The sequence below is a fragment of the Phacochoerus africanus genome, chromosome 12 (genome assembly GCF_016906955.1).
Source record: "Phacochoerus africanus isolate WHEZ1 chromosome 12, ROS_Pafr_v1, whole genome shotgun sequence".
NCBI classification, from domain to species: Eukaryota; Metazoa; Chordata; class Mammalia; order Artiodactyla; family Suidae; genus Phacochoerus; species Phacochoerus africanus.
Genome location: NC_062555.1, coordinates 5202752 through 5213968, shown reverse-complemented (window position 1 = coordinate 5213968; position 11217 = coordinate 5202752). Strand labels below are relative to the sequence as shown.

General features: G+C 38.6%; 1 long non-coding RNA gene across 1 annotated transcript in view; it reads left to right on the top strand.

The window, feature by feature from the left end:
* Window positions 1-4132: 4132 nt before the first annotated feature.
* Window positions 4133-11217, top strand: part of LOC125112372 (uncharacterized) — a 144935-nt gene continuing 137850 nt past the window's right edge. Inside the window, exon 1 of the long non-coding RNA XR_007131132.1 lies at window positions 4133-4458. This is a non-coding gene — a long non-coding RNA (uncharacterized LOC125112372). The remainder of the gene's footprint in view (window positions 4459-11217) is intronic.

The following is an 11217-nucleotide window of genomic DNA, read 5'->3' as shown; positions in this document are numbered from 1 at the left end:
CATGTCTTGGCTATTGTCTATAGAGCTGCAATGGACATTGCAGTACATGTATCTTTTTGATAGATGGATAGATGCCCAGATGTGGGGTTGCTGGATCAAATGCTAATTCTATTTTTAGTTTTTTGACGATATCTTGTACTTTTGTTTGGAAGGTATTCCTTTGCCTTCTCATTTTATTCACTCTCTGTCTTTGTTTCTGTGGTATTAAGTCTATCAACTGCATGTCCTGAGGTTGAAAGAGTGGACTTACACAGAAGGTATCCTTTGGCGCCCAGTACGAAACCCTCCCATGTCACTAGACCTAGGTGCTCCAGGGGTGTCTGCTGCATAGGCTGTGATTGCTGCACAACGCTGGTGGGTGGGGCTGGCCCTCAGCTTAGCTGGCTGAGACGTGTGGTCATAGCACTTGAAGGTGCATTGGTGCATGGGGCTGGCCCCCAAGAGCACAAGTTCCTTTGCATGTTTGATGATACTGGCCAGGGTGGGCCACTGGGTGGGTGAGAGACACTTGAAAGTGTCACCAGTGCCAGCTGAGGGTACCAGTCTGGTGAGGCAAGATGGGAGCTTCTTTGGAGAATCTGGGCAGTGAAGTCAGGTTAGGCAAGGCTGGTCCTCAGGCAAATGACAGGTAAGAATATACTTTTTTTTTTTGATATGACACTGTAAATCAATTATGCTTTAATATAACACTGGCAGCCTAGCCAGGTAGAAGGCGAGTTTTTTTTTTTTTTTTTAAATGGGCACCCAATAGTCCTTCCTTCCCTGGAGAAAGTCCTACCTGATCTCTGCCCCTTTGTCATATGCCCTAAAACTCGTTAATGACTCTGCTTCTTCTGTGAGCCAGGCACTTTTCAAACTGCTTCTCTGCACTGTGACTTGAAGCAAGTAAGATTGCGCTTAGGACACACAGACCCCTTTAAGAGTAGGGTATTCATTTTCTGCAGCCCTTTGGTTTTCCCAGACAGAAGCCCTGCTGGTTTTCAAAGCCAGGTATGATGGGGGCTCGTCTTCCTGGTGCAGCTCCCCTGTGCTGAGCAGGATGTGGGGCTTGTATACCTCACCCTTCAGGGGGAAATTTCACAGTTGTGCCGCCCCTTTCTTGGCTACACCATGGGAATGGGTTCTGACCTGTCCGTATCTCTTTCCCGCCTGCTTATCTTGATGTGGCCTTTACCTTACATCCACAGCTGTGGAAAGTCTGCTCTGCTCGTCTTCTGGTCCTTCTCAGTACAGCTGTTGATGTGTAAGTTCAGATTTGGTTGCAGGGACAGGAAGCAAGATCAGGATCCTCCCGTTCTGCCGTCTTGACCCAAACGTGATTTTCCTGTGCTCCGTTTCATGGACTCCACCTCTAGTGTCTCTTTTTTTCTTCTTCTTCTTCCTTCAGATTTAATTTGCCATTCTCTTTCTAGTTTCCTAAAGTGGAAGCTTAAATGATTGACTTTAGATATTTCTTGATTGTTATATATGCATTCAACACGGTAAAACTTCCTCTAAGCACTGTTTTCACTGCCTCCCACACATTTTGATAGGTTGTGCTTTCATTTTAATTCAGCTAGAGTGGCCTGGTTATCCTAGTCAGTAGAGCATGAGACTCTTCATTTTGTTTGAATATTTAAACATTTGTCTTGAGAATGGACCTGTGGTTGCCACGGGGGAGCAGGCGATTGGGAATTTGGGGTAGGCAGAGGCCAACTCTTACCCGTAGAAGGGGTAAATGGCGGGTCCTATTGTACACCACTGGACAGTGTGTTCAATATCCTATTATGAACCACGATAGAGACGACTTTTTAAGAGAATGTATATACACATGTATAACTGAATCACTTTCTTTATAGCAAAATTTTACACCTTGCAAATCAGCTATATTTCAATTTTTAAAAAATCTTACAATTTTCTCTACGGATTTCTTCTCTGACCTGTGTGCGGTTTAAATGTGTACTGCTAAATCCCCCACTATTTTAGGATTTTCCAGTTACCTTTCCATTAATGATTTCAAGTTTAATTTCACTTTGGTCTGAGGGTAGAAATCATATGGTTTCTATTTGTTAAAAATGTTGTGTTTTATTGCTTAGTGTTTGGCTGATCTTGTTGAATGTTCCATGCAAATTTGAGAAGAATATGTATTCTGCTATTGTTGAAATGACATTGTCTATAGATATCAATCATGTCCAGTTGATTGGTTTTATTGTTCAGTCCAGCTATGTCATTTCTGATTTTCGGCTCTCTGAATCTGCCCATTTCTGAGGGAGGGGTGTTGAAATATTCAACTATGATAGTGGATTTATTTATTTCTTCTTGCTATTCTACCTGTTTTTGCCGTATACATTTTTTTATGCTCTGTTGTGAGGCCCCCACAGTTTAAGGATAGTTTTGTCTTCTTGAATAATTGACCCCTTTATTCTTATACAATGCCCTCTTTCGCCCTAACTTTTCTGTATTGAAGTCTGCTTTGTCTGAAATTAATATCATCACTCTTGCTTTCACTTGAATGCCAATCATTGTAATACACAAATCGAGAAAAAAAGGGGTCATCAAAGTGGATCAGAAGACAAGATCTTCCTATACATTTTCTACAGGAAACCTCCTTTCAACATAGATACGCATTGGTTAAAAATAAAGGGATGAAAAAAGATACTAAACAAAATGGTATGATAAAGGGTAATTTTTATTTTGCATTTGTTTTTCTAGTGTCCTCTCGGTCTGTCGTTTGGTATCTGACATTAACTGAAAACCTCAGTTGTTATGGTGACTAGGACATTCTTCTTCATTTTTTTCTCTTTCTAGTTTTTCCATTCACATGTGCTGCAGCTTTAGAGTTGTCTTAGAGTCTCGAAATATTGTGGGTTTTTTTTTTTCCATCTTTGTTCTCTTCACTTTTCAGTTTTCAAGGATTCTCACTGGTATATTCTTGTTGACTTAGAAGACAGAGACCAGCCTTGAAAATTCCCTGTGTAGACAAAACCAGTATATTCATACCAACAAAGCTTAATGTAGCTTCTTCCGCTAGGCTGACTTGACCTGGGCCATTTCTTGTATGCCTCTGAACCTCAACTGTCTCCTAAAGTTGGCAAGAGGTAACTGCTAAGGAATTTTCTATCATTTAAGAAAATGTGACTATTATGACTGATGCCTGTGAGGAATGAACAACCGCTGCCTTCTCACTGTATAAACTGCTTTATAAGAGCTATACTCCTGAGCCTCATTCCCTGTTTGGGTTTTGAGTGCTTTACTTTAGAAATGCTCTTTTTGGAATGTGCACAGCAAACTTTTGCTTATTACTACTTCAGTGCTTCGTGGGTTTTACTCCACTGTACCGGAACTTCTGACATCCTCTTGCTCAGAGAGTCCTACCCCAGCTGTGTCCTGTGGACACAATGAGCCCATGGGAGTCATTCTTCATTTTTGTTATAATATTTTTTCCCTTTTCGCTGTTTCTTAAGATTTCTACCTTTCTGCTTACACTGCCCTTCTGTTCTGCCCTGTCATCTGATTTATCTGTGAGATCCTTTAGCCGATTAATCACAGCTGTTTCAAGTTCTCTGTCTGATCATTCCAACATTGCTGCCATCTCTGATTCTGATGTTTCCTCTGCCTCTTCAGACTCTAATTGCGGCCTTTCACATGCCTTGTAAATGTTCTCTCTTTTATTTTATTTACTTTTTTAAGTTTTTATTGTAGTTGCTTTACAATGTTCCGTCAATGTCTGCTGTACTGTAAAGTGGCCCAGTTATGCATATGCATATATGTGTGTATCCACACACACATTCTTTTTCTCATAGCTTCTTCCATTACGTTCCATCACAAGGCTCCTTGAGCTATACAGCAGGACCTCACATGCCTCGTACATTTTCTCTCGATAGCCAGGCTTGGTGCACTGGGCGAAAGGGATTGCTGTAAATAGGCCCGGGGTGATGTGATGGGGGGGGGGTGCTGTGCTCACTGGTGTTCGAGTAGGTCTCAGTCCTTCACTCAGCCTGTATCTCTGGACAGTGAACTACCATGGACTTCTCACTCTCCCTTCTTTGGTGGGACGGGATGACCAGGAGGGTCTGCAGGTAGGTGTTTCCCTTCCAGAAAGTCAGTCGGGTTCAGAAGCCCAGCAGGTCTGGCTGTGGTTAAGTGCTTCCACCTGTGGGCAGGCCTTTGTAAGAATAGCGTGCCGACGTGTACTTGGTGTTAGTTCCTTTTGCTCCCTCCTTGCAGGAAGCCCCGGCCAGAGTCTTTTTCTCCACCATTTACTAGGAGAACTTGGTCAGACTCCTGGAGGTGAAACTCATGGATGCATGGAGAGGCCCATCTCTGACTGGGTCCCCTTGGAGGCTGGGATCCTTGAACTTGTCTGTTCTGAGCCTCCAGCAATGTAATTTATTTATTACAGTTCGGGCTTTTTTTGTTTGTTTGTTTTTACTCTGGGACCAGTTCTGAGGGAGTTTCAGCTCATGTGTTTCTGCTCCGGTAAGTCGTGATTCATGCCTGCTTCTCTCTCTCCAGCCAGGGTTCAGGTCTTTGCTTTGTGACATTATTTTTTTAAGAAAGTTATTGCTTGTCGTTTGTTTAGCCTTTTACATGTCTGAACAGAGTTGCAACTTGACAACGTACATGCAGAATCAAGCTACATGGAAAGATTTTAATTTTTTTTATCTAAGACATTGAATAGATTACTTTTTATTTTGTCTGTAGTATGGGGTTTTCATATTTCAAAAGATAAAGATGATGTGGTTTAGCTTTTTTAAAAAGAACTGAGGTTTCTCCATTAGAAACAAAAGTGCTGTGCTTTCACGTAAATTTTTCAGGCTGTGTGAATTGTATGTTTTATTTAAAATGTTTCTCAAATATTTTTATCATGCTTTTATAAGATTTCATTCATAAAATATTCTCATGGACCTATTCTGAGCAGAAACTCTTACTAGTGCTGATTATACTGTAATTTTAAGACAAAATTGCATGTCTTCATGGAGTTTTTAGTGAGTTTTTGGTTTAAATAATTTCTGTTTTATTTGTAAAAGTTTCTTTTTCGTCCTCCTTATAAAATTTCTATTTCTTTGCTTATAATTTCTACTTTTGAATTTAGTCTGAATGTTTCTTTACCTCATAGAACATAGTTTTATGACAGCTGCTTTAAAACCTTTATTTGATAATTTCATTATCTGAGTCATCCCAGTCAGAATCAATGTCTTTTAGTTGCATTTTCCCTTAAGAGTGACTTAATTTTTTCCTCAGTTTGGGTATGTTGAGAATTTTATTATTATTATTGCATCCGAATATTATGAGTTCTGTTAGACTCTGGGTTTTGTTACAGTCCTCTAGAGAATGTTGATGGTTTGTTTCTGTTGGTAATCAAGTTTATTTTGCCCAGATTGCCAGTTTTACCTTTTGTGGCTGTGACTCGTCTCATTTTTTTTTTTTTTTTCTCAAACTTCTGGTTATGTGGGTTTGGGGCTGATTACCTTTGAACCTGTGAGTTTTAGGGGTTAGGCTGAGCTTTTGCTGGTGGTTCAAATGTCAGCTGAGTACTCAGAATTGGGGCTTTGCTGATTTGGGTTTGAGCAAAACACATGTAGTTTTGTACATGCGTTTGGGAGTTTTATAGGCTTCTACACAAAAATGCTGACTCTGCTTTTCAAGCTCCTCTCCATCCTCTGGGATTTCCTCCCATATATTGGCCAAAATAATTGACTTTCTTCCATTGTTCCCTGGTCAGAAATATCTGAACTTTGTGTCAGAGTTCTAGCTGCACTTGCCACGGGCCACTATGCAAGTGGGGTCTACCCTTGGTGCAAAACTATGAGAGGAGAAACAAAAATAAAACCAAGTCCGTCACCTGCAACCGGGTTGCTTCTCTAAGTTTTGGCTCATTTCCCATCGCCCTCTTTCTTCTGTTGTCCTCGAGTAGTGTGTTCTTGTTTTCTTTTGTAAAGTGTCCACCCTCACTGTTGTCCTCAGTGAGACGATGGGTGCTGGAGGCTTAGATCACCACAGGCAGAAGAGCACTCTCGGGAGGTGTACATTTTTAGCAAGTACCTATTTGCCTTCTTGAGTAAGACATTGAAGGAGCTGTCAACTCACATTTTGAAGAGCAGTATGTTAGTAGCATTTCCAAAAGTCGTATCTGATGAGTTAGTGACTGGTATAGGCTTTTGAACCAGCACTGGACTCAACACTAAACTTAACCCACCTGGTAATTAGTGGGCACCCATTAGGTAAGCGTCCCTTATGGCTACCCAGCTGCTTGAAAGAAAGTAAGATTGGGAAATCAACTTTCATGTTTGCTATATAAAATCACTCATCTATTATTTTTGAATTTGAGCAGCTGTTAGCGCTTCTGAAAACTGAACAAGCACATCTGTCTTAGCAAGCTGCTAGATCTAAACAACAAAAAGATTTCTGTTAAAATAAACATTTAAAAACAAATTAAGTCCTGATGCTGCTACCACTATGTCAGATACTCACGTGTAACTTATGTATAATTTGAGTGAAATTATTTCCAGCTAAAAAAAGTACTTATATGCTGTAGTAACTTATACTAAGAGGGGGCAAAGGATAAAGTTATCCATTAGTTGAATGCTTAATCTTTGTATAACTGCTACAGTCAAAACCAGATAAGTGACAATCTAAGAAAGTTATTTTTTATTTGCTTGCTAATGGCAATCGGTCTGGCCTGCTATGTATGGACCCTGTTTTTAAACATTTTGAGCCAGAAAAATAGTTTAAAACACACAACAGTGAAACTTAGTATTGACTGAATTATTCACATATATTCCCAAGAGGAAGGTGGGGAGAGAATCATGACATCAGTAAGCGTAGGACACAATTCTGTTTCAGTAACCCTCTGGAGATTGTCCTGCAAGTCTGTGACAGTTTTCTCACTCCCCTTATTCGTATGTCACATCCCTTGTGCTGGGTAAGTGGGTGTGTAATTGATTTCGGTTTAATATTATAACACCACATTGACTGCTCTCTTTTTCTGATTTATGAAAACTTTATTACTGTTACAGTTTCTTAAAGCTCATGTACTACATTGAATATATTATAAGACTTTTATAATGGTTAGAATCAAAATAGCATTTGCCATTTTATAAATTACCTAAAATAAATAAGGAAATAAAGAACTTGCCTTTTTTTTTTCCCCTGTGAAAATGACACTTTTCCTAAAAGGAACTTCAAAAATAGATTTAAACTTGATAATTACAGAGAAAAGCAGATTTAAAATAGGTGAAATGTTTCTAACTTTGGGCAAATTCTTTTCTTTCAGAATTGTAGCTGTTGTTTACTTTCTAAAAAAAAAAAAAAAACAGTGTTAATAAATAGTGTTAACAGCCAAGTATTTTTATCTGGAAAAATAACTAGGTCTCTAGCCTCCTGTATTAGGTTGCTCGCTGTTGTAACAAAGTCCCAAATCTGGCAAACTGAGTCTCTTAAACAACAGATTTATTGTCTTGCAGTTCAGGAGGCCAGGCCTCAGAGAGCCAGGTGTCAGCTCGGTGGGTTCCTTCTGACACTTTGTTTCTTGTTCTTGAAGCTTCTGATGGTTTCCGGATGATCACTGTCATTCCTCGGCGTAGATAGTTTTCTGCCTGAGAGAATTTTCATCTTCACGTGGCATTCTCCTGTGTTGGGGTCTCCATATCCAAATTTTCTTTCCTTAGAAGGACACCAGTCCTACTGGATTAGAGCTCTCCCGGATGATCTCACTTAAACTTGATTCTGTAGACCGCCTCCCTCCAGCGAGGGCACATCCTGAAGTACTAGGGGTTTGGCCTCCACGTGGCTTACATATCTTGGCTCAGAAGAAGCCATTCAACTCCTAATAGCACTTGAATTTCAAAATAGCAGCCCGAATCAGGAAATAGGTTGAGCTAGATATTTATCTATTAATCATTCCCTTGCTTTTGCATATGTAGGTCATTTCCAGGTATATAACAACTCCCTTCTGTTTGTCTCTATTTAATTTCTGCTTGTTTTATGGGAAAGGAATTCAGTGATGAAAGTTGAGTAAAGCAAATTACTTAACTCTATAAGGGCTTATTCAAGATGAGAATAATTTGTTCATTTTTCTCTTTCATTCAAAACATATTTTTGAGTAATCTGGGAAAACAGATTTTTTATTAAAAAGAACTCAAAAGGTTCTGCCCTTTGGTCCGCTGGGTGTTTCTGGACTACATTTGTGCAAATTAAGTTTTTGTCTAAGCATAAAAGCAAGCCAAAAAACCCCACAAAGCTTGAAATTTTGTTGCATTTTCTCCAAGAAAATTTTCTCATTTATTAATGTGGTGAGAACCCTACACCACAAGACCGGAAACTCCAAAAAGTTCCTGATTGTAAGCTGAGTCCACAACTGTCTCTGCTCTTAGAGTTCAGGTAATAACATTAACGGAAGGCTTGAAGCCCTTGAGTTCAGTGCTCTTTCTCTGCACAACAAGCCTTGGTGTATAAGAGCCTCATGTGTAGAAAGCCCACACTCATGAATGAGAATCTTATTAAAAAAAAAAAGCAGATTTTTGTAATGTTGACTTCAGGAAACATGCATGTAAATGAAAGACACAACCTAGCCCAGCAGAGACACTGGGAATAGACCTAAGACTTGAGCTGACACACACACAAAGGGAAGCAGAACTTACAGCCAGAACCTCATTTTGAATATGTCCTGATGAACCACAAATAAAAGTCTCTCTAGTGTAGAATTCACATTATCCAGGATACAATACAGATGATGTGACATGCAAGCAACTAGAATTATATAACGCATTCTTGAGGGGAAAAAACAACCTATGCCAACACACAGTTGTTCCAGTGTTGCAACCATTAAAAACTTTTAGATCAGCCCTTGTAAATATGCACAGTAAGATGAAGGAAAACAAATCTCAAACACATAAAATATCCTTATCAATAGTTACATAAATTTTATTTTTATAAATACTTCAGTTAATAAGCAGAGTTCCTCAAAGTGGGTAAGGGAACAAGACATCACTATTTTGCCTACAAAAGTAAAGAAGATGCCTAAAAGACTGGAAAACCTATTTTAAGGGTATAACATTTTCATCTAAACAAAGATAAAAGCAGTATTATGTAATTTAAAAAAAAAAAAGGATCTCATAGACCAGATACATGTGAATGGATCTCAAAACATGGAATAGAGTATTTTAGCATCTAATTGATAAAATGAAAGTTACCAAAAAAAAAAAAGTCTAAAATTACTTAAATGAGTCTCAACAAGCTCGGCAAATCTTTGACCATTTTTAGAATAATACATTCACTAACTGGAAAATACTCATTTTTTTTTTTTTTTGGAGGCGGGGGATTCTCAATAATATATTCACCAAGATAGACCACATGCCATGGTGCCATGGCCATGAAATTGGTATCCATGCATTTAAAGTACTTGAAAGTGTATAATGTTTTCTGACCATAACAAAGTTAAAGTAGACATGAACAACAAGATGTCTAGGAAATGCACATGTGTGGAAATTGGGTAACACACTGTGAACAATTCACGGGCCAAAGATGAAATGCAAAGTGGTAGCAGACAGTGTTTTGAAGTGAATGGCCACATACTCTCTCTGATCAGCAGTCATCAGGTAGAGGCAAGTTTAAATACTATCTCTAGCACTTCTAAACCCAGGGAGCCAAGGATCTACATTTCAAAGTCTGAAAGAAAAGCAAAGTGAAGCCAAATGAGTAGAAGGAAGGAAATAATAAAGAGCAAAAATCAATGAAACAAAAAAGCAGATACCTGATAGAGAAATTTATCAAAGGCCAGAGCTCATTCTTTGAAAAGATCAACACAATTTACACATCCCTAAAATAACTTGACCCCACAGTAAAAGACAAGAACAGAAATCAAATCATAAATTTAAAAGCAAGGTTATCTCCACAGAAAATGAGTGCAGTGTCATTATGAAAATAGTTTTGACCTCAGGGGCTGGGCACGCCGTGAGCATCAGTGGAGCTGTGGAGGAGTCAGCTACCAGTATCTCCCTTTGTGAGACAGTTGTCTTTTTGGAATGTTGTAGCATCCTCCTCACTTTCACATGTCCAGGTAGAGATTTTTTTTATTCTGTTCAAAATTTAGGGAATTATTCTTGGATTAGGATTATTTTCTTGTCATCAGTTGATGACATCCTTGACCACTATTTTTTCTTTCAAATATAGTCTTTCTGTTATATCCTCCGTTATTTCCCTTTGAAATTGTGATTAGGCAATCGTTAGACCTCCTCAGGTTGTTTTCTATCCTGTATTCTGTGTAGCACTTTGTGGAATGTCTTTGTATCTACTTCTCAGTCTTGAGATGTGCACATTGAGCTCTTTCAGCTAGACACTGAGATTCTAATTTCAATTGTTAAATTTTTATTTACAGACATTCTTTGTTTCTCAGACCTAACTTCTCTATAAAATAGTCTGTTTTCACTCACACAGTCGAAATAGTCTCACATCTTTTAAAATATTTAAAAACCGTTTTGTAACTGTGTACAGTTTTTACAGATCTGGGGTGACAGTTTGTTGATTTTGCTGATTAGTAATTATTATAGTTTATACCTTTGCGTGTTGAGTAATTTCTTTTCACTACATAACTATACTACCTTTGTCATATTTCATTCTGTACTGAACCTAGGATTCCTGAAGGTATCATTATTTCTTTTCTGGGAAGACGAGGTGCTGCCTTGTACTAGAAACTCTTTGGATTTTCTATCTGTCCCACAGTAAATTTCCTCACTGGTGTCATATTGTTTCTTTCCCATATAACAGTAGTTCCATAGGAACCAAGATTGGATTTAAAAATTATGTATATTTACTTTAAAAATTGTATGTGTATACTTGTTATGACTGAAGTCAAGTTACCTTTGGAATAGTGAAACTTCTCTGAGGCTCAGAAGCCTCCTGGAAAATTCAGATTCTGACATTCTTATCAACATGTGTGAGGTAATTGGAGAGAAAAATCAGGATGATTGAATGGGGGTCAGCAGGTAAATACTGTTGCAAAGCAATGTTTCATAATATTTAAACGTAGGCCAGTCACTGTGCTAAATGTTTTATGCCCCATCAGTGTAATCCTCAGAAAAGACCTAGAATATATAAACAACTTATACAACCCAACAGCAAAAAAGCCAATCAATCAATGGAAAAATGGGCAAAAGACCTGAATAGACTGTTCTCCAAGGAAGATATACAGATGGCCAGCAAACACATGAAAAAATGCTCAACACCGTTGATTATAAG